The sequence below is a fragment of the Somniosus microcephalus genome, chromosome 13 (genome assembly GCF_052327205.1).
Source record: "Somniosus microcephalus isolate GS21.2 chromosome 13, FLI_Smic_1.0, whole genome shotgun sequence".
NCBI lineage: Eukaryota > Metazoa > Chordata > Chondrichthyes > Squaliformes > Somniosidae > Somniosus > Somniosus microcephalus.
In genome coordinates, this window is record NC_140999.1 from 16742198 (window position 1) to 16765747 (window position 23550).

At 47.1% G+C, this 23550-nt stretch overlaps 1 long non-coding RNA gene across 1 annotated transcript in view; it reads left to right on the plus strand.

Annotated features, from left to right (window-relative positions):
- Positions 1–829: 829 nt before the first annotated feature.
- LOC147108093 (uncharacterized) overlaps positions 830–23550 on the plus strand; it is an 89715-nt gene continuing 66994 nt past the window's right edge. Inside the window, exons 1-2 of the long non-coding RNA XR_015080517.1 lie at positions 830–929; positions 15033–15127. This is a non-coding gene — a long non-coding RNA (uncharacterized LOC147108093). The remainder of the gene's footprint in view (positions 930–15032; positions 15128–23550) is intronic.

Genomic DNA, 23550 nt, shown 5'->3' on the forward strand with positions numbered 1-23550 from the left:
CGGGATGCTTGCAATTCCTGTTTTCAGTTGATTACTCCCAGGCAGCGTCTGACGTCACGCCGCCCAGGAGTGCAGCCAGCGCGAAGCCTCGAGCGCCGAATCTAAGTTAGACACGCCCCTTGAGGTCCCAATTTTTAACACAAGCTGCAAAGCAATTTTACATGCAGAGCAAAATTTTAAATACATTTTTTGTATTTTTATTAATCTTTAGGTAACTTTTATAAAGTTTTAAATACTTTTACATTATTTTGAAGAATGTAAAGTAGTTTTAAACAGAATTAAAGCACAGCTATTTTGATGAGCCGGCTGGGATCACATGGGCACTGGGCAACCAATGGGAGGTTGCAAAAGTTCATTCATGAGTTTGATAGTAAGAACTGTCAAACTCATGAAAACTCAGGGCACCCAAAACAGCACTTAAACTACAAATAAAAGTTTTTTAAAAATCCCACTAAATAAATGAACTATGAATAACTGTAAAAAAAACTATTTTAAACAATTAATCAAATTTTTAAAAAATATATTTTTTTTAACAAATCAGGTCTAAAACTACACTTACCTTACTGTAAATTCTTTAAAAATAATAAACCTGTGGGGAAAAAAATTCTAAATTGTATTAATAGACCACTTACCTGTAAAACTAAGTACTTACGTCTGGTTTTTTCAAGCGTAAAAACCGGAGGCCTTTACGCACGGGCAACTCTTTACAAAAAAAGGAATTTCAGCGCGCACGCGCTGCCTGAAACGTCGCACGCGTTCCGCCTCTTAACCCCTTGGTTCAGAGGACAGGAAATGCCGGTTTTCAGCGCATGCGCTGTGCATCCTGAAAACCGGCACTTCCATCGGGCCCACGCGTGAGTACCCCTTCCGTACTCACGCATTGGGACCCGAATTACTGGGCCATTATTGTCTATATGCACAGTATACGAGTAGGTACTAAATAAAGACTGTAAAACTATGACCAGGAAGGGAAGGGTATTTTTTTGCGCTGAATAGATTTGAAATCATTTAATATAAATGAATAACACCTAAGGGTATATAATCAAGTCATTGTCAAGTGGCGCATTCTATGTACGTTAGCAATATTTAAATATTGCTCTTCAAGCATAAGGTGGAAAAATAAAAAGGCCACTCAGGTCATCCAACTCCCATTTGTTTAATTCCACATACAGGGACCCACTCACTCAGGCCACTGTCACCTCCCACTGGCCTTAGGATTACCACCATGACTCTTTACTCACCTTTGAATCAAGGGCCTCCACTTCATTGCATGATTCAACAGTGGTGGTGTAGCCTCAAACTCCGAATGGGCGGAGGAGCAGGATGGAAAGACAACTTATATTGAATTACTTTACGCAGAGAGTACAGGAAACTTTCTAGTATCCGGCACTGACAGGACCGAGCTGGTGCCGTACCATTAAAACTGCCGTAGAAACCAGCGCTAATGTTAAAACATACGGAGCTTTTGAGCTCCATGTGAATCAACAAACCCTGTTGCTTAGCAACAGCTTCAAAACAGTCGGCCGCAGCTTAAAAGCGTCTCTGTAGCTAAGCAACAGCTTCAGCTAGACCTTGCAGAGCCTGACTGGAGAAAAAAAGCAACGAGAAGTAAAAAAACTTATAGGAAACAGCTCCTGAATTTTGCCGGTAGATAGAGCTTTCCGGACATTTAACCTCCGGTTAAACGAAAGTTTCCTGTAGTGACCTTATGGAATGGATTGTCAAGGGAGGCAGTGCGGGATGACTGTATCGGTAAGGGTTGGACTCCTGGAGAGACATTTGACAGAGGAGTAGAGGAGGTATTGTGGGATCCTATAGTTCCTCGACACTGGGACCTGCTAGATGGCCTGCAATGGGCTTTTCCAGTTCTTTGCAGCCATCTCCTCCTATGTACCTTCACTGTTGTATCTTCACCGTGCCAAGTTGTCAGCCTATTCCATAAATCAACAGCTTTAAGGATAAAGTGGGTTAATCCTTGACTTAAGCCTCGCCTGAGATTGCCTTATCTTCTCCCGGGTCGTTATCGGCCCACTTGTGTCCGTCGAGGTCCCACACACTGCTCGGTGAATAGGCTCAAGCTGTGGATGGACGGGACCGCGTAGCCGCAATCTGATCAACCCACCTACTTAAACCGGCGCTCCTGGCAGAACACCAACAGAGCTACTCCACTTTAAATGAACAATAGAAATATATTTATATATATATATAGAATGATGCATTTTAACTGCCAGGTTGTTAATGGTAGGATCCCGGAATTAGTGATTCTGCTGCCAACAATTTCACTCAAAGCACGCCGCTCCTTCAATTGGCAGCCTTCCTTGGCTTGTTGGATGCACAATGAAAAAGTGCGTTACCATTGTAAACCTGCAAGGTCACATTTTTAGATTCGGTTTGCATTGTTAAAATATTTACAGTCCCAATGAATTGCTGAGCTAGAAAGTTAAATGAACTGCTTGATGAGTTGTTATTTAAAAATATTCTTTTGGATCTGAGAAGATTGTGGATGCTGCAAGGAGCGGAAAGAATGGGACATTTGGTAAATGTACTGCCTGGGGTGGAACTGAGTCATACAGACGAGGAAATGACTGGACACAATCCCTGCTCTCTGCTGAACTGGCTGATGTCAGGCAGGGTTGGCTACAATTGGCCTTAGCCTCCCTAGGCAGGGGGAAAGAATTAGCCAGGCTTTCTGCTCTGTTAAGTGACCCTGCAGGAAATAGTGAGTGTGTGTGTAGTCATGTGTATTATGTCCGTGTATAATTGAGACACGGACTGCAGGAGTTGATTATAACAAGTCTTTACTGAATGGAGACAACCTGGAAACTGAAACTACAGGAGCCTGCTAGGGCCTTTTATACAGGGGTGGTCACTGCCGGTACTGCAGTCTGAGACCAGTTATTCCCTTAAAGGGACATACACAACAATTCCTCTCCTTTTAGATAAACAGTACATAACATTCATTTAACAACTAAATAATAATTAATTACAATTACAATTACGGTTGCTAGATACATTGGTTGAAGTTAAGCAATTACAAGTTCAGTCTTTGAGGAGGCTTCCTGATTCTGTTTGGATAACGCCTCTTTGGGGTATCAGGTTCTTCTGGCAAGGTTGAGTCAGGATCAATGTCGTTGTTTGGTTCGTCTGCTTCCAATATCACCGATTCTGCGGTAGATGCAATTGGTACTTCGGTTTCATCGCCAGGTGTATCAGATCATGGTGTAGAGTTGACGTTTTCCAGTGACTCTAGAATCTGGTCAGCATGGCGTCTTACAATGCTCTCTCCAACGTCCACGGTATACATTAGAGGTCCTTGCCGTGTACAGATCGTTCCTGGCTGCCATTTCTCTGTGCGGTAGTCCCGGGCCAAAACTGGTTGACCTATCTTAAAACTCCTGGTCGGCCTTTCATTCATATTCTGAAACTGCCTGTTCTCCACATCTCTTCTGACGTTTGGCTTAACCAAATCCAAGCGGCATCGTAGTCTTCGATTGAAGAACATTATGGCTGGAGTTTGGTTGGTAACCGCATGTGTCGCATTCCGGTAGGCAAACAAGAAGCTATCCACCTTGTGTTGTAGGGGTATATCTTCATTACACATTGCCTTGATAGCCTTCTTGAATGTTTGAACAAACCTCTCGGCCAATCCATTAGTGGCTGGATGATATGGGGCGGATGTGTAATGCTTAACACCATTGTTGTTTAAGAACCTCCGGAGCTCTTCAGACACAAACTGTGGTCCATTGTCAGAGCAAATCTGTTCAGGCAGCCCATTCCTGGCGAATATGGTTCGTAAGACTGCGGTAGTTTTTTCTGTGGTGGTTGAGGACATTTTTATTACCTCTGGCCACTTTGAATGTGCATCCACCGCAATTAAAAACATCGAGTCCATAAAGGGACCAGCAAAATCAATGTGCACCCTTTGCCATGGAGATGAGGGCCACTCCCATGGATGTAGAGGGGCTTGTGGTGGGGCGTTTTGGACCTTCTGGCATCCTGTACAGCTCTTGGTCATCTCTTCGATTTCTCTATCGATTCCCGGCCACCACACAAACGCTCTGGCTAAGTTCTTCATTTTTACCCCTCCCAGATAACCCTCATGAAGCTCATTGAGCACTCTATCCTTCAATTTGGGTGGAATTACTACTCTGGATCCACACATCAAGGTTCCTCTGCACACTGACAGCTGTTCTCTTCTCAGCGAGAATGCTGGCAGCAGTGGTTCGCCATGTGTTGGCCATCCCTTCACCGTTAAATCATAGACCCAGGAGAGTGCCGGGTCATTTCGTGTTTCCTTTTCTATGTTTGCATTCGTCACAGGGAGACATTCGACTATAGTCGAGTGGAATAACTCCACTGGATCCACTGCCAGTTCTTCTTCCACCATCGGCAACAGTAGGCGCAACAATCCATCAGCATTCCCATGCTGTTTAGTTCCTTTGTACTCGATGTCATATTGGTGTGCCCCTAGGAAAAGGGAGCACCTCTGCAGCCGTTGTGCCGTCATTATCGGTACGCCCTTCTGAGGGTTGAAAATGGAGACGAGAGGTTGATGATCAGTTAGTAGAGTAAATTTCTGACCGTGCAGGTTGTGATTGAACTTCTTCACACCCCACACCAGGCTGAGGGCCTCTCTGTCAATCTGGGCGTAGTTACGCTCGGCTGAAGTTAACGAGCGTGACGCAAAAGCTATTGGCCTCTCTGAACCATCAAGGAATTTATGTGACAGTACCGCCCCAATGCCGTAGGGAGACGCATCACACGCCAGTCTTATCGGTAGTGATGGGTTGTAGTGAGCCAATACTTCTCTTGAAGTGATTAGGTCCTTACTCTTCTGAAAGGCCCGCTTACATTCATCGCTCCATTTCCATGCTACTCCCGTTCGTAGTAGGGCATTCAGTGGATGCAGAATTGTGGACAAATTCGGCAAAAACTTATGGTAGTAATTCACCAATCCGAGGAATGACCTCAGTTACGACACATTTTCAGGCGCTGGAGCCTTAACTACTGGTTCAATTTTGTCAGGGGACTTATGCAACCCCTCTTCATCAATCACGTGGCCACAATACGATATCCATTTCTTAAAAAACTCGCACTTGGGGCGATTGGCTCGTAGCCCATGTTCACGTAGTCTAGTGAGCACCTGCTCTAGGTTGGCAAGGTGTTCACTGTCATCGTCACCTGTCACTAGGATGTCGTCCAAGTAACACTGAGTCCCCGGAATCCCTTGCAGGACTTGTTCCATCGCTCTTTGCCATATCGCCGGAGCTGATGCTACTCCGAATACCAGTCGATTATACTGGTAAAGACCTTTGTGAGTGTTTATCGTGAGATACTTCCTAGAGGATTCTTCAACCTCCATCTGCAAATATGCTTGTGCTAGGTCAATTTTTGTAAAACGCTTCCCTCCAGATAGTGAGGCGAAGATATCGTCTATCCTTGGAAGAGGATATTGTACTGTGTGAAGGACTGGGTTCACTGTCACCTTGAAGTCCCCACAGATGCGAACCGTCCTTGGCTCCTCAGACTTATTGTTTAACGTTTTCTTCATGACCGGAACGATGGGTGTCGCCCACTCGCTCCAGTCTACCTTAGATAACACGCCTGCATTCTCCAGATTCTCCAGCTCTGCCTCGACGGCTGGGCGAATTGCATATGGTACCGGTCTTGCTTTGAAAAACTTGGGAATTGCATTCTCCTCTATTTTTATCGAGGTGGTTACGCCTTTAAGAGTGCCCAGTTCTTGTTGAAATACCTCTTTGGCGTCAGCTAAGATTGTTGACAATCGGCCAGGAGTGACATCGTCATCCTTTTTACCAGCCACCGTCAGTGCCTGAATGGAGTGCCAGTCTAAACTTATCTTTCTGATCCATTCACGTCCCAATAACGGTGGTCCACCATCTTGCAGAATGTAGAGATACAATTTCCGTATTTTCTTGCCGTTGTATTCGACAGGCACCCTTATTTTTCCTCTGGGGTATACTTTTTGCCCCGTATACGTCCTCAAGACAATGGATGTCTCTCTCAAGGGTATGTGTGAGAATAGCCGCTCGTACTCTCGTCGATTCATGACGGTTAGAGCTGATCCTGTATCCAATTCCATTTTGACTTGGGACCCTGCTATCATAGAAACATAGAAACATAGAGATAGGAACAGGAGTAGGCCATTCGGCCCTTCGAGCCCGCTCCGCCATTCAATGAGATCATGGCTGATCTTCGTCTGAGATCATAGCTGATCTTACCAGTTCAGTACCCCGTCCCCGCCTTTTCTCCGTAACCCTTAATCCCCTTAGCCTTCAGAAATATATCCAATTCTCTCTTGAAAATATTTATTGAATTAGCCTTCACAGCCCTCTGTGGCAGGGAATTCCACAGGCTCACCACTCTTTGAGTGAAGAAATTCTTCCTCATCTCTGTTTTAAATGATTTGCCCGCTATTTTTAGACTGTGGCCCCTGGTTCTGTGCTCCCCGGCCATTGGAAACATTCTCTCTGAATTCAGCCTGTCCAGGCCTGCCATAATTTTATATGTTTCGATGAGATCCCCTCTCAATCTTCTAAACTCCAGTGAGTACAAGCCCAAACTATTTAATCTCTCTTCGTAGGTCATTCCTGCCATTCCAGGTATCAGCCTGGTGAATCGCCGTTGCACTCTTTCCATGGCAAGAACATCCTTCCGCAGATGGGGCGACCAAAACTGTACACAATACTCCAGATGCGGTCTCACCAGCACCTTGTACAGCTGTAGTAAGGTATCCCTATTCCTATACTCGAACCCCCTTGATATGAAGGCCAACATACCATTTGCCTTCTTAATCGCCTGTTGCACCTGCATGCTCTCCTTCAGTGACTGGTGCACAAGAACACCCAGGTCCCTCTGCACTTCCCCATCTCCCAATCTATTGCCATTTAGATAATAATCTACCCTCCTGTTTTTACCCCCAAAGTGGATAACCTCGCATTTATCCACATTATAGTGCATCTGCCACGTATCCGCCCATTCCCCCAACCTGTCCAAATCGCACTGTAGCCTCCTGACATCCTCATCAGAGCCCACCCCTCCTCCTAGTTTAGTGTCGTCAGCGAATTTGGAAATATTGCATCCAATTCCCTGATCCAGATCATTTATATATATTGTGAACAGCTGGGGTCCCAGGACAGATCCTTGCGGCACCCCGCTGGTCACTGCCTGCCACTCCGAAAACGAGCCGTTTATTCCAACTCTCTGTTTTCTATCCGCCAGCCAGTTCTCTATCCACGTTAATACTTTGCCCCCAATCCCATGAGCCTTAATTTTGCATGATAATCTTTTGTGTGGAACCTTATCGAAGGCTTTCTGGAAGTCAAGGTACACCACATCCACTGGCTCTCCCCCATCTATTTTACCAGTTACTTCCTCAAAAAATTCCAGCAGATTAGTCAAACACGATTTACCCTTTGTAAATCCATGTTGACTCTGTCCGATCCTTTCCCCATTTGTCAAGTGCTCCGCTATTTTATCCTTAATAATGGACTCTAGCATTTTGCCCACAACCGATGTAAGGCTTACTGGTCTATAATTCCCTGCTTTCTCTCTACCCCCCTTTTTAAATATTGGGGTAACATTAGCTACCCTCCAATCCACGGGTACTGTTCCCGAGTCAATCGTGAGGGTGACCCAAATGGTTCAGTGATCCTCTTTTGCGATTACGTTGTGAAGTTTGAGACAGCTTAGTCTCTTGTTCCCGGATTCACTATCGCTCATCTGGTCTTCGGAACTACTGTCCGTCATCTTTTGTACTTTCCTGTACGGTTCCTTAGTAGCCTTTTTGTTGTCGTTGGTCTTCTTCCCAGACCTGCAAACTCGTGCAATGTGTCCCATCTTTCCGCATTGCCTGCATATTTTGTCCTTGGACCAGCAGTCCTTCTGGTCATGGTTTGTGCTGCCGCAGCGATAACATTTTGCAAATCCCCGTGTCATTTTGTGGGTGCCGTATTCCTGTGGCTTTTGTTGTATTTCCGCAGCTCCCCTTGCTGCTGCTTCGTACGATACTGCCACGCTGAAAGCCTTATCTAGCGTCAGCTCTTTCTCTGAGAGTAACCTCTTCTGGGTTCCTTCACTCAGGAGTCCACAGACAAATTTGTCCCGTAAGGTATCTGCCAGTCCTGCTCCGAACTGGCAGTGCTTTGATAGCTTGCGTAGTTCCGTAAGGTAATCAGCATTGCTCTCATTTTTATGCTGATTTCTCCTGTGGAATTTAAATCTTTCTGCTATCAGCAGCGGTGTAGGATTTAGGTGTTCCTGTAGGATAGCAACAATTTCGTTAAAACTCTTCGCCTTCGGTTTGGCTGGAGTAATCAGGTCCCGCAATAGGCCATACGTTCTTGCGCCCATTAAATTTAGCAATACCGATGCCTTTTTCTCATCGGCTATTTCGTTTGCCTCGCAATACACCTCGACTCTTTCCACATACGTGGTCCAGTCTTCTATTGCATTATCGAAGGCAGTGATATCGCCAGTCTTTGGCATCTTGAAAATCTAAGATGGCGCCTCCCGCGCTTTGCCTTCGTCCCCGATGGATCAAAATGGCGTCTCCCGCACTTTTCCTTCTTCCCCGCCAAGTTAAGATGGCGCCTCCTGCGCTTTCCCGCCGCTGCCGCCAACGCCGCTCTCCGCGGTATCTTCACTTCTCTATCGCGCTTCAATACTTGCTCCGTTAATTGAAGAACCATTCCCGTCGCGGAGCGGACCCTCTGGGACACTTCCCTCCCTCTTCTTAGGTCTGAACGCTGCCCGGCTGCGAAGCACCGGCCGCGCCCTGTGTGCTCCACCCTCTCTCTCTCTCTTTGCTTCCCGACTCGCTGCCCGGCCCCGTTGCAGAGCCACCCAATCGAGCTCTAGCCCGCCGCAGCCCAGGAAGGATCAGTGCACTACCTGCCACCAGCCCGATTAGCTGGGAAACCATAGACTGAACAACCAAGCCTGGCTCACGACAGTCTCTCCTGCACCCCTCAATATTTTTGATTTGGAGGGCGGTTGCCCACGGTCGACGCCCGTTTCTCGAGTCTCTCTGGATTTTTTTTTTTCTTTCCTCTGGCCTCGACCTTCAACAACGTCATCTGAGGTGCTGCCGAGTTGCAGGTAAGTTTGTTTCTTACTCGTCGCCAGTATTATGTCCGTGTATAATTGAGACACGGACGGCAGGAGTTGATTATAACAAGTCTTTACTGAATGGAGACAACCTGGAAACTGAAACTACAGGAGCCTGCTAGGGCTTTTTATACAGGGGTGGTCACTGCCGGTACTGCAGTCTGAGACCAGTTATTCCCTTAAAGGGACATACACAACAATGTGTGTGTGCATGTGTGCGTGTGTGTGTGTGTGTGTGTGTGTGTAGGCATGTTTCTGTGTGTCTGTGTGTAGGCATGCTTGTGTGTGTCTGTGTAGGCATGCTTGTGTGTGTCTGTGTGTCTGTGTATGCATGCTTGTGTGTGTCTGTGTGTCTGTGTAGGCATGCTTGTGTGTGTCTGTGTAGGCATGCTTGTGTGTGTCTGTGTGTCTGTGTGTAGGCATGCTTGTGTGTGTGTGTTTATGTATGTGTGTGTGCATGTGTTTTTGTGTGTGTATGGGTATCTGTGTAGGTCTGTGTGTGTGTGTGCGTGTGCATATGTAGGTATGTTTTTTTGTGTGTGTAAGTATGCGTGTGTATGTTGACCGTCATAGTGAGAGGATTCGAGTACAGGAGCAAGGATGTTTTGCTGCAGTTGTACAGGGCCTTGGTGAGATCACACCTTGAGTATTGTGTGCAGTTCTGGTCGCCTTATCTGAGGAAGGATGTTCTTGCCATGGAGGGAGTACAGCGAAATTTCACTAGACTGATACCTGGAATGGCAGGAATGACGTATGAAGAGAGATTGGGTCGATTAGGTTTATATTCGCTAGAGTTTAGAAGAATGAGAGGGGATCTCATTGAAACTTATAATATTCTAACAGGACTAGACAGACTAGATGCAGGAAGGATGTTCCCGATGGCGGTGGAGCCCAGAACCAGGGGTCACAGGCTAGGGATAAGGGATAAGCCATTTAGGACAGAAATGAGGAGGAATTTCTTCACCCAGAGAGTGGTGAACCTGTGGAATTCTCTATCACAGAAGGCAGTTGAGGCCAACTTATTAAATATATTCAAGAAGGAGTTAGATATATTTCTTAAGGCTAAAGGGATCAAGGGATATGGAGAAAAAGCAGGGACAGGGTACTGAATTTAGATGATCAGCCATGATCTTATTAAATGGCGGAACAGGCTCGAGGGGCCAAATGGCCTACTCCTGCTCCTATCTTCTATGTTTCTATGTATGTAGGTACTAACTGGAGTACCCGGTGTTGCCGAGGGAACTGAAGAACCCTCTGCCATGTTTATAAAACTGTTTATAAAACTGTTGGGATTGAAGAACTCTTGCTAAGCACCGAGGAGGTGGCTCTTTAACTTCGTTTTTTGTTAATGGGGATCGCCAGTAGCCATATACTCCAGGTTTTACAGTTTTCCTTCTATGTGAATTTGGAGGTAGCAAGCAGAATTATAATTTTGCAATGTTATCATTGACATTAATGAGAGAGAGAGAGGGGGGGAAGGAGAGAGAGAGAGAGAGAGGGGGGGGAAGGAGAGAGAGAGAGAGAGAGAGAGAGGGAGAGAGAGAGAGAGAGAGAGGGAAGGAGAGAGAGAGAGAGAGAGGGGGGAAGGAGAGAGAGAGAGAGGGGGGGAAGGAGAGAGAGAGGGAAGGAGAGAGAGAGAGAGGGGGGGAAGGAGAGAGAGAGAGAGAGGGAAGGAGAGAGAGAGAGGGGGAAGGAGAGAGAGGGGGGAAGGAGAGAGAGGGGAAGGAGAGAGAGAGGGAAGGAGAGAGAGAGAGGGAGGGAGAGAGAGAGGGGGGAAGGAGAGAGAGAGAGGGGGGAAGGAGAGAGAGAGAGGGGGAGGGAGAGAGAGAGAGGGGGAAGAAGAGAGAGAGGGGGGGAAGGAGAGAGAGAGAGGGAGGAGAGAGAGAGAGGGGGGCAGGAGAGAGAGAGAGAGAGGGAAGGAGAGAGAGAGAGGGGGAAGGAGAGAGAGAGAGTGAAGGAGAGAGAGAGAGAGGGAAGGAGAGAGAGAGAGAAAAAGACAGAGAGAGAGAGAGGGGGGGAAAGAGAGAGAGAGAGGGGGGGAAGGAGAGAGAGAGAGAGGGGGAAGGAGAGAGAGAGAGAGAGAGAGAGGGAGAGAGTGAGGGAAAGAGATGGAGAAGAGAGGAAGACACCCCGAGGAAGGGGTTGGACTCAGACCCCGGCCGCGGTGACCCGGAATCCCCGTGCGCGTCCTAGCGCATCAGGCCCGGCCTGACTCGCCTCAGCTCCCGCTCCGGCCCACCGCCGCCGCTGCCCCGCTCGCTGGCTCGCGGGCCGCGCAGTTCTGTCTCTGTCTCTGTATCTCTTTTCCCGGTCCCGCACTCACAGCAGGCCGCAGGCTTAGGCCCCGCCCACACACGCCATGAAACGCCCCCGTGACGCATCATACCGCGGTTCCCCCGTAGGATTGGTCAACCATCACGTCACTCAATGCTAATGCGGCCCGTCGATTGGTCCATCCACTCGTCAGTCACGCCGAAGAAGCTTTGTTAAAATGAGCGGATTTTGTCCGTTTTTTATAAACTGTCCGAACAATTTTTGTCTGGCCAACCAAAAAATAAACACACCTATGACACTCCCCTAATCATAAGCTTTCTTTTGATATAACATATGTGTAGGTACGCTCTATAACTTTGGAATTTACCGCGCGCATACACAGACAGACAGACAGACAAACTCATTTATTATATACCCTCTCCCTGCCTAGCGCCTCAGGCCCGGTGCCGTTGTGATACCGGCCGTGCGGGGCCTAGCGGTTGAGGGCCGGCCGAGACGGACCTGAGCTGAGCTCCCCAGGGGATCGCGCGGTTGACGGCCGGCAGCTGCCGCTGAGCTCCCCCACGGGTGGCGCGGTTGATGGGTGGCCGCTGCCGATGACCCGCCCGCTGTGTGTAAACTCACCTGCCGCTCCCGGAGTCGCAATGTGGGGGTTTGTTTGGCTGGTGCTGTCCCTGTGGGGATGAAAAAAATGGCGGCGAAATTTAGGGAGACTGGAGGATTAGGTCCCGCCCGTGACGCACCGATTGGTCAACCATCAGGTCACTGAACTGTAGGATTGGCCAAGCAGCACATCACTCAACGCTAATGAGAGGTAGGATTGGTCAACCGGTAATGAGTGGATTTTTGAGGATTTTTGAACGTTTTTTGTATACTGGCCGAACAATTTTTGTCTGACCAAAAAGTAAATATGCCTATTAGAGTCCCCAAATGATAAGCTTTATTTTGATATAACATATGTGTAGGTACGCTCTATAACTTTTGATTGTCTAGCCGGACAGACAGACGGAAAGAGAGACGGACCGTTTTATATATATAGATAGACTAGCTGAAGTGCCCGGCGGTGCCGAGGATTTTTTGAGGGCATGTTGTTCTTGGAAGAGAGAGAGAGAGAGCGACTGGGGGGAAGAGAGAGAGCGACTGGGGGGAAGAGAGAGAGCGACTGGGGGGAAGAGAGAGAGCGACGGGGGGAAGAGAGAGAGAGCGACTGGGGGGAAGAGAGAGAGCGACTGGGGGGAAGAGAGAGAGCGACTGGGGGGAAGAGAGAGAGCGACTGGGGGAAGAGAGAGAGCGACTGGGGGGAAGAGAGAGAGCGACTGGGGGGAAGAGAGAGAGCGACGGGGGGAAGAGAGAGAGAGCGACTGGGGGGAAGAGAGAGAGCGACTGGGGGGAAGAGAGAGAGCAACTGGGGGGAAGAGAGAGAGCGACTGGGGGAAGAGAGAGAGCGACTGGGGGGAAGAGAGAGAGCGACTGGGGGGAAGAGAGAGAGCAGCTGGGGGGAAGAGAGAGAGCGGCTGGGGGGAAGAGAGAGAGCGACTGGGGGGAAGAGACAGAGAGAGACTGGGGGGAGAGAGAGAGAGAGAGGCTGGGGGAGAGACAGAGAGAGAGAGACTGGGGGAGAGAGAGAGAGAGAGAGACTGGGGGAGAGAGAGAGAGAGACTGGGGAGAGAGAGAAAGAGACTGGGGGGGGAGAGAGAGAGAAACTGGGGGGGAGAGAGAGAGAGAGACTGGGGGAGAGAGACGGGGGAGAGAGAGAGAGAGATTGGGGGGGAGGAGAGAGAGAGAGACTGGGGGGAGAGAGCGAGAGAGAGACTGGGGGGAGAGAGAGACTGGGGGAGAGAGAGAGGGAGAGAGAGAGGGGGAGAGAGAGAGGGGGAGGGAGGGGGCAGAGAGAGGGGGAGGGAGGGAGGGGGCAGAGAGAGGGGGAGGGAGGGAGGGGGCAGAGAGAGGGGGCGGGGCAGAGAGGGGGAGGGAGGGACAGGGAGAGAGAGAGGGGGAGGGAGAGAGAGAAGGGGAGGGAGGGAGGGGGGAGAGAGAGAAGGTGAGGCGAGGGGAGAGAGAGGGGGAGAGAGAGAGGGTGAGGCAGGGGGGAGAGAGAGGGGGGGAGAGGGGAGGGGGGTGGGGAGAGGGGAGGGGGAGAGGGAGGGGGAGAGGGGGTAGAGGGGGGAGGGGGGGGAGAGAGAGACAGAGGGAAGGAGAGAGAGAGGGCGAGTCCCCGGCCCGCGGCCGCAAATGGAGCCGGGACCGGGTGTGAGCCGGCTTGAGGCTGTGAGAGAGGGCCGGGCCTGGTTGCCGGGGTAACCCTTCCCCCCCCTTCCCGCCCTCCCGAGCACCGGCCAGCCCCGCCCTCCCGAGCACCGGCCGCCCCCCGCCCTCCCGAGCACCCGGCCCTCCCGAGCACCGGCCCCCTCCCGCCCTCCCGAGCACCGCCCCCCCCGCCCTCCCGAGCACCGGCCCCCTCCCGCCCTCCCGAGCACCGCCCCCCCTGCCCTCCCGAGCACCGGCCCCCTCCCGCCCTCCCGAGCACCGGCCGCCCTCCCGAGTACTGGCACCCCCTGCCCTCCCGAGCATCGGCCCCCCCGCCCGAGCCCGCTTCAAGACCGCCGATTGCGGCTGGGCCTGCGCACCGCGCGGGACAAGAGATAGAGAGAGACGCCGCCGCTCAATGGAGCGGGCTCTGTGGGTGTGGGGGAGAAGTAGAAACATCGATATCGGCTTCTAGTTGTTGGCACCAGTCACTCACCGCAGCTTCCAGTCATTGGCAGCAGTCACTTTGTTTATAGAAAACCCTCCGCCCTCCCGAGCCCCGGGACAGGGCCTGGGCGGGCTTTAGACCGCCGATTGCGGCTGGGCCTGTGGCCTAGTAGAGGGGGGGAAAGCCCGAGTCCCCGGGCAGCAAAAATAGAGGGTGAAAGATAGGAAAATTAATCAGCTTACAAAAAGTCTTTAGAAATTAATTTACTTTTTTGAAAAACTATTTAATTGTGTACAGAAAGTGGAAAAAAAAATCAACTTAGTAATCAAGATGGCTGACACTTACCTCAGTTCAGAATGATTAGGCCCACCCACACATGCACTGATTGGTCAACCGTCAGGTCACTGAACTGTAGGATTGGTCAATCGTCACATCACTCAACTCTAGGATGGCCCGCCCGCACACGCAATGAACCCACCCCTGTGACGCAGCGATTGGTCAACCGTCAGGTCGCTCGACTGTACAATTGGTCAACCTTCACGTCACTCAATGCTAATGAGCGGATAATGAGCGGAATTTTGAACGTTTTTTGGATACCGTCTGAACAATTTTTGTCTGACCAAAAAGTAAATATGCTTATGACCATTCCGGAATCATAAGCTTTCTTTTGATATAACACATGTGTAGGTACGCTCTATAACTTTTGAGTGTATAGAGTACAGACAGACAGACAGACAGACGGAAGGACAGAAGAGCTATTTATATATGTATAGATAGATAGAAGATAGAAGATATAGAAGAGAAGATAGAAGAAGAAGATGTGTGTATGTGTCTGTTTGTGTATATGTGTGTGTGTGTGTGTATAAACAACAGGTAATGTCAGAATTGTGTTTGGCTGTGCTGATTGAATTACCTACTTTTGCTCACTGACCAGGCTCAGATGTAAAGATCGGGCACTTGGGCAAGGAACCAGAGGGTGATGGGCTGCCTGTGGAAACACGCTCCAACATAAGTCAGGACCTTCAAGAGGTGAGTGAGTGAGAAAAGGGAATGGAGGAGATAACAAAAACAGAACATCTTCCAGCGTCCATAGCTGAGTGAGTTCTGTGAATGCAGGATGTGGGATAACAAAAAAGCGACTCAAACTTTGTGCAGTCGTGCTTGTGGTATATATTTACTGCCACATCTTTATTTTTGCCGATGGGTGAATGCATTATCCAAGATCAAAGCAGCACATGCACTCCCAGTTTAGGCAGCTTTAATGCAGCAATGCATTTTCACAGACTGGATGTGTCAGCCTAAACTGAGTAATCCACCTTGATGTGCAGTAATGGGCCAGACTAAAATGTTGAAGTAAATGGTTTACATGGACCTCTGTCGCAATAGAGATACATCAATGTGAGTGATGTATCTGCATATCTTGTGCATGTAAATGGAGAAAATCTTTAATTTAAATCACGTTTGATGGAATAAATGGTTCCTGTGGCACAGAATGATGAATATTCAAACAAAATAAATAAAACTAACACATCGTCTTCAAACACCAACGATTCAATTTTTAAAAAAAATCTGTTTTTGTGTTATGTACCTTCAGACAGTAAGTCTCATGCATTCCTTGAAATGAGTCATGATTAAATTCAGCTAATATTTATCCCCCCAATCAACATCACTAAAACAGATTCTCTGGTCATTAACACATTGCTGTTTGTGGGATCTTGCTGTGCGCAAATTGGCTGCCGTGTTTCCTACATTACAACACCCCGCCTGATTTTCCTTCCCACAGAAATAAAAATCAAGCGGGATCCATAACGGGCGGCCGATCCACTTCCACCCAATTTGCGCCTGCGTCGAAGGTGAATCTTCCCCCATATGAGTCCAAAATGAGTTAACGCCTTTGCTAAAATAGTGAGCAGAGGAACTTCATACATTGATACATTCATTATTAATGTCACAGATATGATTTCACCGCCCTTTATTTTCGCATCCCAGATTACCGAGAATTAATGTGACCTGATCAATTTCTATTAATTCACGGGATAAACGCAATATTTACAGACTTCCGCTTTCTCCCACAAATATGCAATTGTCTCACGACGGATTTCCATGGGAATTTCACTGCCACGCGAGTGCCCTTGGTTAATTCTGTTATTCAGTCGTTTGTGTAAATGCATTCATAACATTCTTTTCATCTGTTATAATTTTAGTGCCTTCATGCAGCGGAACAAATTTGTGTTCCAAAATTGATTGCGTTTGCTAACGCATGGTAACAATAGCTGTTTAATGCAACATTTTCTAATTACACCAAGACTGCCTAGAACCACGACACTTTAACAATCTGATTTCTGTCGTGCACGAATAACAAAGATCATCTGTTGGATACATGTCAGTGATGTACACGCATTTAAAGTATTTTTACTTAACTATTGTTTTCCCAAAGCCATTGGTGTTGTGGATTTATGGTTACCATGGTAATCATTGGTACTTTGTCACGATTTGCAGCAAACTGCATCTTTTGGGTCCATATTGCTTCTTGTGGGCTGTCTGTTTCAGGCCAATAGGTGGCACCCACTGTCTGTGCAGTATAAGGGTGGAAGATTTCTTTGGATGATAGTGGGTCATTGCTGCAGCAGCATAGAAAGGCAATTTCTGTCTGATACTGCTCTTTAAGTGCAGGCTTCTATTATATAGAAGACACTCAAAAGTGGAAGAACATATATTTTGTACTTTAAAAGTTTATGTCAGGTTTTAAACTGCAATCTAGGTTCATGGCAGTTTTCACTTGTAGCGCGCTGCTGTCCTCGATGGAGAAGGCTTGAAGAGATTGCAGTCTAAATTGGACAGAAGTGAGCCCACCTGAAATAAAACATGGTACGAGTTCACTACCATTTTCATTAAATGACTTTGTATGGTGGTTCCTGGTGCAGTGGCACAATTGTAAGATTTTGGGATCTTACTTATCTGGTCTGAACGGGATTGTGGTTTAGTTTATGTTATGATGTTAGAGTTAGTTCACAAAGGATTCATTCCCAAAGAGACATGTAATAGAGCCACCTGGTGGACTACTGATGTACATAATAATAAAGCCATATGCAGTACAGTTCTTACTGAAAGCCATGTTGTGCTGTTGTATATATATATGCTGTGTCTCAAGATATCACAGAATTGGCGATGAGGATGCGATTGCGGATTCCCTAGCTGAAATTTTTGTTGGAGGATAATCCTGCCAACCGGCGGAGGGACTGTTAGAGGTTGTTCATTTTGCAGAAAAACTTAAAAATCTGAAGTAAATTTCGAGCACATGTGGCTGAACTGTTGACGTTGCCAGAGTCCAGATGGCTGCACCTATGGGAATAATAGGGGGCCTGGGCGAATTCCATCGTGACCTAGAGACTTTCAGAGCATATGTGGAGCGGCTAGAAATGTTTTTCACCGCGAATAGTATCGGTGAAGTCCCTGATGATGTGAACCATAACCGGGTGGTTTTAGAAATAAAACGGGCTATTTTTTTGACTGAAGCAGGACCCAAGGTGCATGAAACCCTGAAAAATGTGCTTGTTCCCGCCAAGCTGAAGGACGCGCCACTGAAGGAGATCCTAACTAAGTTAGTACAGCACTACAGTCCTGAGCCTCTGGAAATTGCTTGAAAGTTATCGTTTTGGAATATGTGATCAATTAAATGATGAGGGTATCAGTGAGTACATTGTAGCTTTAAAAAAGCTATCCATTCACTGTCATTTCGGAAACTTTCAGGACCGAGCTTTGCATGGCCATTTTGTTTGTGGGTTGAAAATGAACGCATCAGATGTAAATTGTTGACAACCCCTAACTTGACTTTTGACTTAGCTTGTCAGACAGCTGTACCGATGGATATGGCTGACCGATACTCCCGAGAGTTCCGCGCCATTTCCAGTCGTCAGACAACCGAGGTGAATCGGCTGCAGGTTAAAAGTAAAAGGCGGTTGGGCCCCAAGGCCTCAGCAACTGGCCAAGGTAACAGTGCATTGAAGTCGTGCTATCGGTGCCTGGGACAACACATCGTTCAAAGCTGTCCATATGTGAAGGCAGAGTATTTCTACTGCAAAAAAACTGGGCATCTTGCGAAGGCATGCCGGCAGAAGAGTAAACCGACTGGCAATGCTAGAAATAGAAATCGCTAGACACTACACACCGTTGAAGAGAAGCAGCAGGACGAGGAGTTTCTGGAGATTCACGTCATCAGGAGCATGAGGTATCTAACAGCGATTTGCGAGGTATCGTCATCCAAGTAGATGTCGCAGGAACCAGGATACCCATGGAAATCAACACTGGTGCATCCTTGAGCGTAGTACCGGAATCACTATATCGCGACAAGTTGCGTGATTATCGACTAGAGAAATCGAAGGTAGAGCTGCGAGGAAGTGCCACCATACCAGTGAAATACAAGGATCAATTTCAGAGCTTGCCTCTCATAGTAGTGGTAGGAGACAAGCCTGCCTTGATCGGTAGAAACTGTGGTGTGGAGATGCCGGAGTTGGACTGGGGTGGACAAATGTAAGAAGTCACACAACACCAGGTTATAGTCCAACAGCTTTATTTGAAATCACAAGCTTTCGGAGCGCTGCTCCTTCGTCAGGTGAAGTGGAGAGATGCATAAAAACACAGCTGGTAGAAACTGGTTGGGATCACTGAAGCTGGATTGGAATGAGATTTTTCATGTGGAAGCGAAATTTGCATCGAAAGATGACATCATCAAGCAGTATCCGAAGGTGTTCAGCAAAACGGGCAGTCCGATCCAAGACTTCAAGGTGAGTGTCAGAGTGCAGAAGGACGCAAGACCAGTTTACTGCAAGCCACGTCCCGTACCATACGCACTGAAGGACTCAAAAGACTAGAAACTGAGAAATTATCTCGAAGGTAGATCTGAGTAATTGGGCTACACTCATTGCTGTTGTACCTAAGTTAGATGGTAAGGTAAGGTAGTGTGGTGATTATAAGGTAACTGTAAACCAGGTTCTAGAGTGTAATCTACCCAATACGTTGCCAAATGTGGAAGATTTGTTCACAACGTTGACAGGTGGCCAGATCTTTTTGAAGTTAGATCTAACCAACGTTTACCTACAACTTGAGTTAGATGAAGAGTTCAAGTCATGCTTGACTATAAATACTCACGAGGCCTATATCAGTTCAATAGGCTACCATTTGGAGTGTCTTCTGCCCCCGACATATTCCAGGAGGTGAGGAACCAAATTTTACAAGGGATTGAAGGGGTAGTGTGTTATTTGGATGACATACTCATTTCAGCACCAAACAGGCAAATCCATGATGAGGTGTTGAATGAAATGCTCAAACGGCTAGAGAAGCACAGAGTACCAGTGACAGCTCACAAGTGTGAGTTGTTTGAAAACTCAGTGGAGTACTTAGGGCACAGAGTAGACAAAGATGGTTTACATCCAACCAAGGGAAAGCTGGATGCAATCAGAAAGGCACCCACTCCCAAGAATGTCTCTCAACTTCGATCATTTTTGGGTCTTTTGAATTATTACGGAAAGTTCCTCCCAAACTTGGTTACATTGTTACATCCACTGAATAAGCTGTTGAGAAAACAGGTCCCTTGGAAGTGGTCAAAAGAATGCGACACAGCATTCAAAGAGTGTAAAAGCCAGTTAGTAGAGAGTACCATGTTAGTTCACTATGATGTATTTAAGGAGATCAAGCTAGCATGTGACGCCTCTCTGTACAGAGTTGGGGCAGTGATCTCTCATGCACGCTCAGTGCCAGTGAGCAAAATTATGCGCAGATCAAAAGGGAAGCTTCGTCATTGATTTTTGGGGTCAAGAAGTTTCACAAATACTTGTTTGGTCGTAAGTTTACCATAGTTACCGACCATAAGCCCCTGACAACAATCCTCCATCCAAAGTCCTCAGTTCCAACCTTAGCTGCAGCCCGAATGCAGAGATGGGCTTTGATTTTGTCAGCGTATGCGTATGACATTGACGATCAGCTGATCACAGTAATGCTGATGCTGTGTCCAGGTTGCCATCCCCATCACAAGTTACACCCAATAAGGAAGAAGCATTCTATTTCTCTTACATTGATGAGCTGCCAGTCACAGCTGAGGAGATTGGTAGGGCAACCAAACGTGACCCAATTATGCCAATGGTGTATGACTACATAGCAAATGGATGGCCAAACCAGATATCAGAGGAAGATATCCATCCATACGTCATTCATAGGAATGAATTGTCAGCGGATAAAGATTGTATCATGTGGGGAGCAAGAGTGGTTATCCCAAATAGGTTCAGGTCTAAATTGTTAGGAGATCTTCATGACCAGCACCTGGGAATGTGCTTGACCAAGAGCTTTGCACGCAGTTACTTATGGTGTCCAGGTTTAGATAAAGAGATAGAGTACATGGTCAGTCAGTGTACAATATGTCAATCAGTGAGCAAGAAACCACCATCAGTACCATTACAGCTATGGAAATGGCCTCCCAGAGTGTGGCAAAGGTTACATGTAGATTTTGCTGAGCTAGAAGGACAGCAATTGTTCATAGTGATAGTCACTCAAAGTGGGTAGAGGTGTTTCCGATGCGGATAGTAACAACAAGCAAAACACTAGACAATTTGTGAAGATTGTTTTCCTCATACAGCCTCCCAGAAGAAATTGTGTCTGATAATGGGCCGCAATTTTGTTCAGAAGAGTTCACACAGTTCATGAGCAGAAACGGTGTGAAACATACCAAAGTTCCACCGTACCACCCTGCTTCAAATGGTGCAGCAGAGCGCACAGTACAAATTGTCAAACGTGCCCTCATCAAGCAAATGCTGGATCCAAATCCAAAGAAACGTCAGTTGTTGTTGGACCACAAGCTGGCAAATTTTCTGATTACCTTTCGGAATACTCCTCATACCACTACTGGTAGAAAACCAGCAGAGTTGTTTCTCAAATGACAGGCACGAACCAGGTTCTCGTTGTTAAAGCCAAACTTGGCACAGTCCGTAGAAGAGGAACAATCAAGGCAGAAAGAGAGTCATTATAAAGGTAGAGTTAGAGAGAGAAGTGTGAAATTGAACCAGAAGCTTCGAGCTGGATTTTCATTCAGCAGTCGGGAAGGAGGCGGGACTACAACTTTCGGGTTTTAGTCCCGCCTCCATCGACGTCCGGCCAATCCATGCGATTTTCCCTTGATTGGCCAATTAAGGGCCACCCGGCAACAGGTGATGTCACAGACTGAAATTTCATCTGTCAAGACGTGTTGACAGATGAAATATCAGTGTTTCACAGCTGTTTGAAGCTGTCAAACACTGACAGTCTGACTTCTAACCTGAGCCCTTCTACACAGACTCAGTTAGAACTCTCACCGGCACTGAAAGCTGAAGGCTGTCACTTTTGACAGTTCGCAGCCATTTTGCTTTCAGTGCCGGCTGAGTGATGGACTCCCGACGCCTAGAGGAAGAAAGGCTGTTAAGGTAAGTACAGGTAATTTAAATATAATTGCAAAATACTGCAGATGCTGGAAATCTGAAATAACAACAGAAAATGCTGGAAATACTCAGCAGGCCAGGCAGCATCCGTGGAGAGAGAAACAGAGTTAACGTTTCAGGTCTGGGTCCCAGATCTGAAACGTTAACTCTGTTTCTCTCTCCACGGATGCTGCCTGGCCTGCTGAGTATTTCCAGCATTTTCTGTTGTTATTACAGGTAATTTAAACTTCTTTACACACTTTAGACACACCAAACACACTTACCTTTGCACTCAATCACCCATCACTCACCTGAACACCAACATTGCGACCCCTCCAAGTCCTTCAACCCGACGGCCCGCCTGCTCTAACCTGGCGTGGTTTGGAGCTGTCGGGAATCCCACACGACACCCCTCAAAATAGGGATTAGGCTAAAAACTGCCTGTTAACTACCTGTTAACAGGCAGTTAATTGGCACTAATCCCTTCCCGCCTCGGGTCAGCGGGTCCCAGTGCGGGGCGGGTACCCGCCTCCTTTGAAACTTACGTGGAGGCGGGTTTTGGGCGGGATGGTGTCGGGACCCCCGAATTCGGGATTTTAAGCCCCCCGCATGCCTAAAAGCCCGCCTCACGGCACACTGAAAATCTAGGCCTTAGAGTGAAGACCCATCACCATAATGGTTAAAGTATTTACCAGGAAGAGTAGTGAAGATATGTGGCCCTCGCACATATTTGGTCAAGATGTTTGATCATGGAAAGGTTAGGTTTGTTCACATTGATCATATCTTCCCTACAGATGTGGTTGGTGTTGAAAGCTGGGCTGATTCAATTTATTCTGATGAGTCAGATAGTCTTGTTACAAGTGGAGTACCAGTAGCAAATCCTATATCAGACGCACCAGAAACAAGTCCAAGACAAAGTCAGAATTTAAGTCTGAGCCCAGTCAGGCAGTCAAACAGTCTGAAAGTGTAAAGAGTCCAAATGTAGATCAAGGTCAGCCCTTGGAGAAAAATTCTTTGAAGGCTCAGCCTAGAATGAGTCAAAGTCCTACAACAAGATCTGAAAGTTCTGCTCAAGAAAGAAGGTATCATCTTCGAAACAGAAAACCAGTGGTTAAGTTTAATCTGTAAATATGGAAAATAAGTTCATATCTTTTGTTTGTGTTACAGAATTCTATAGTAGAATTTGAAATCATAAAATGGGTTCCATTTGAGAAATGTATACAAAGAGTTGTGTATACCATGCTAGTCATGTACAATGATTATTTGCTATGATTAACTTCTTCAATAGGGAGGGAGAAGTGTAATAGAGCCACCTGGTGGACTACTGATGTATATAATAATAAAGCCATGTGCAGTACCATTCTTACTGTATGTTGTGCTGTTGTGTATATATATGCTGTGTCTCAAGATATCACAAGACACAATCTGTCTGGGATGTTGTTTGAGTTAATTAGCTGGAATACCTAAAGTAGCTATCAAAAATGTGTGTGTTCTCACGTGTCAAATCAGTTCTGAGACAATGGAGGACATCAAGCACATTCCAGAACTGTTTGCATCTTTAATGCTAGAATAGTTTTCATTCAATGCATCCAGTGGGAGTGGATGGAGGGAGTGCTTAACGAAACAGACAGTGTGGTCATCAAAGTCCCACATCAAAGGGAAGGGGGAGGTTCTCATTCAAGGTGGTAACATAGATTGACAGCTTGGTGAGCCAATCCTTGACACACTGAGCAGAGGAAGGGGGTCAGAGGTGAACTGTTGTGTGTGTATGTGTGTCTCTTACAATCTGCAGTTTGGGTCTGGCATAGTTAGAGACAGATAAGGTTAGTGCCAGTTAGTATATGGACTGCAAACTTGTGATTGAGTTCGATCTGCAATGGGTAAGGTTTTGTGTTTTATTATTTTGATGTTACAAGGAGTAGTAGGAAATATATATATTTCACTGCAAGCCTGCATTCTGTTCATTCACATATTTCATGTAAAATAAATAAGTTTGTTATTTTACAATCA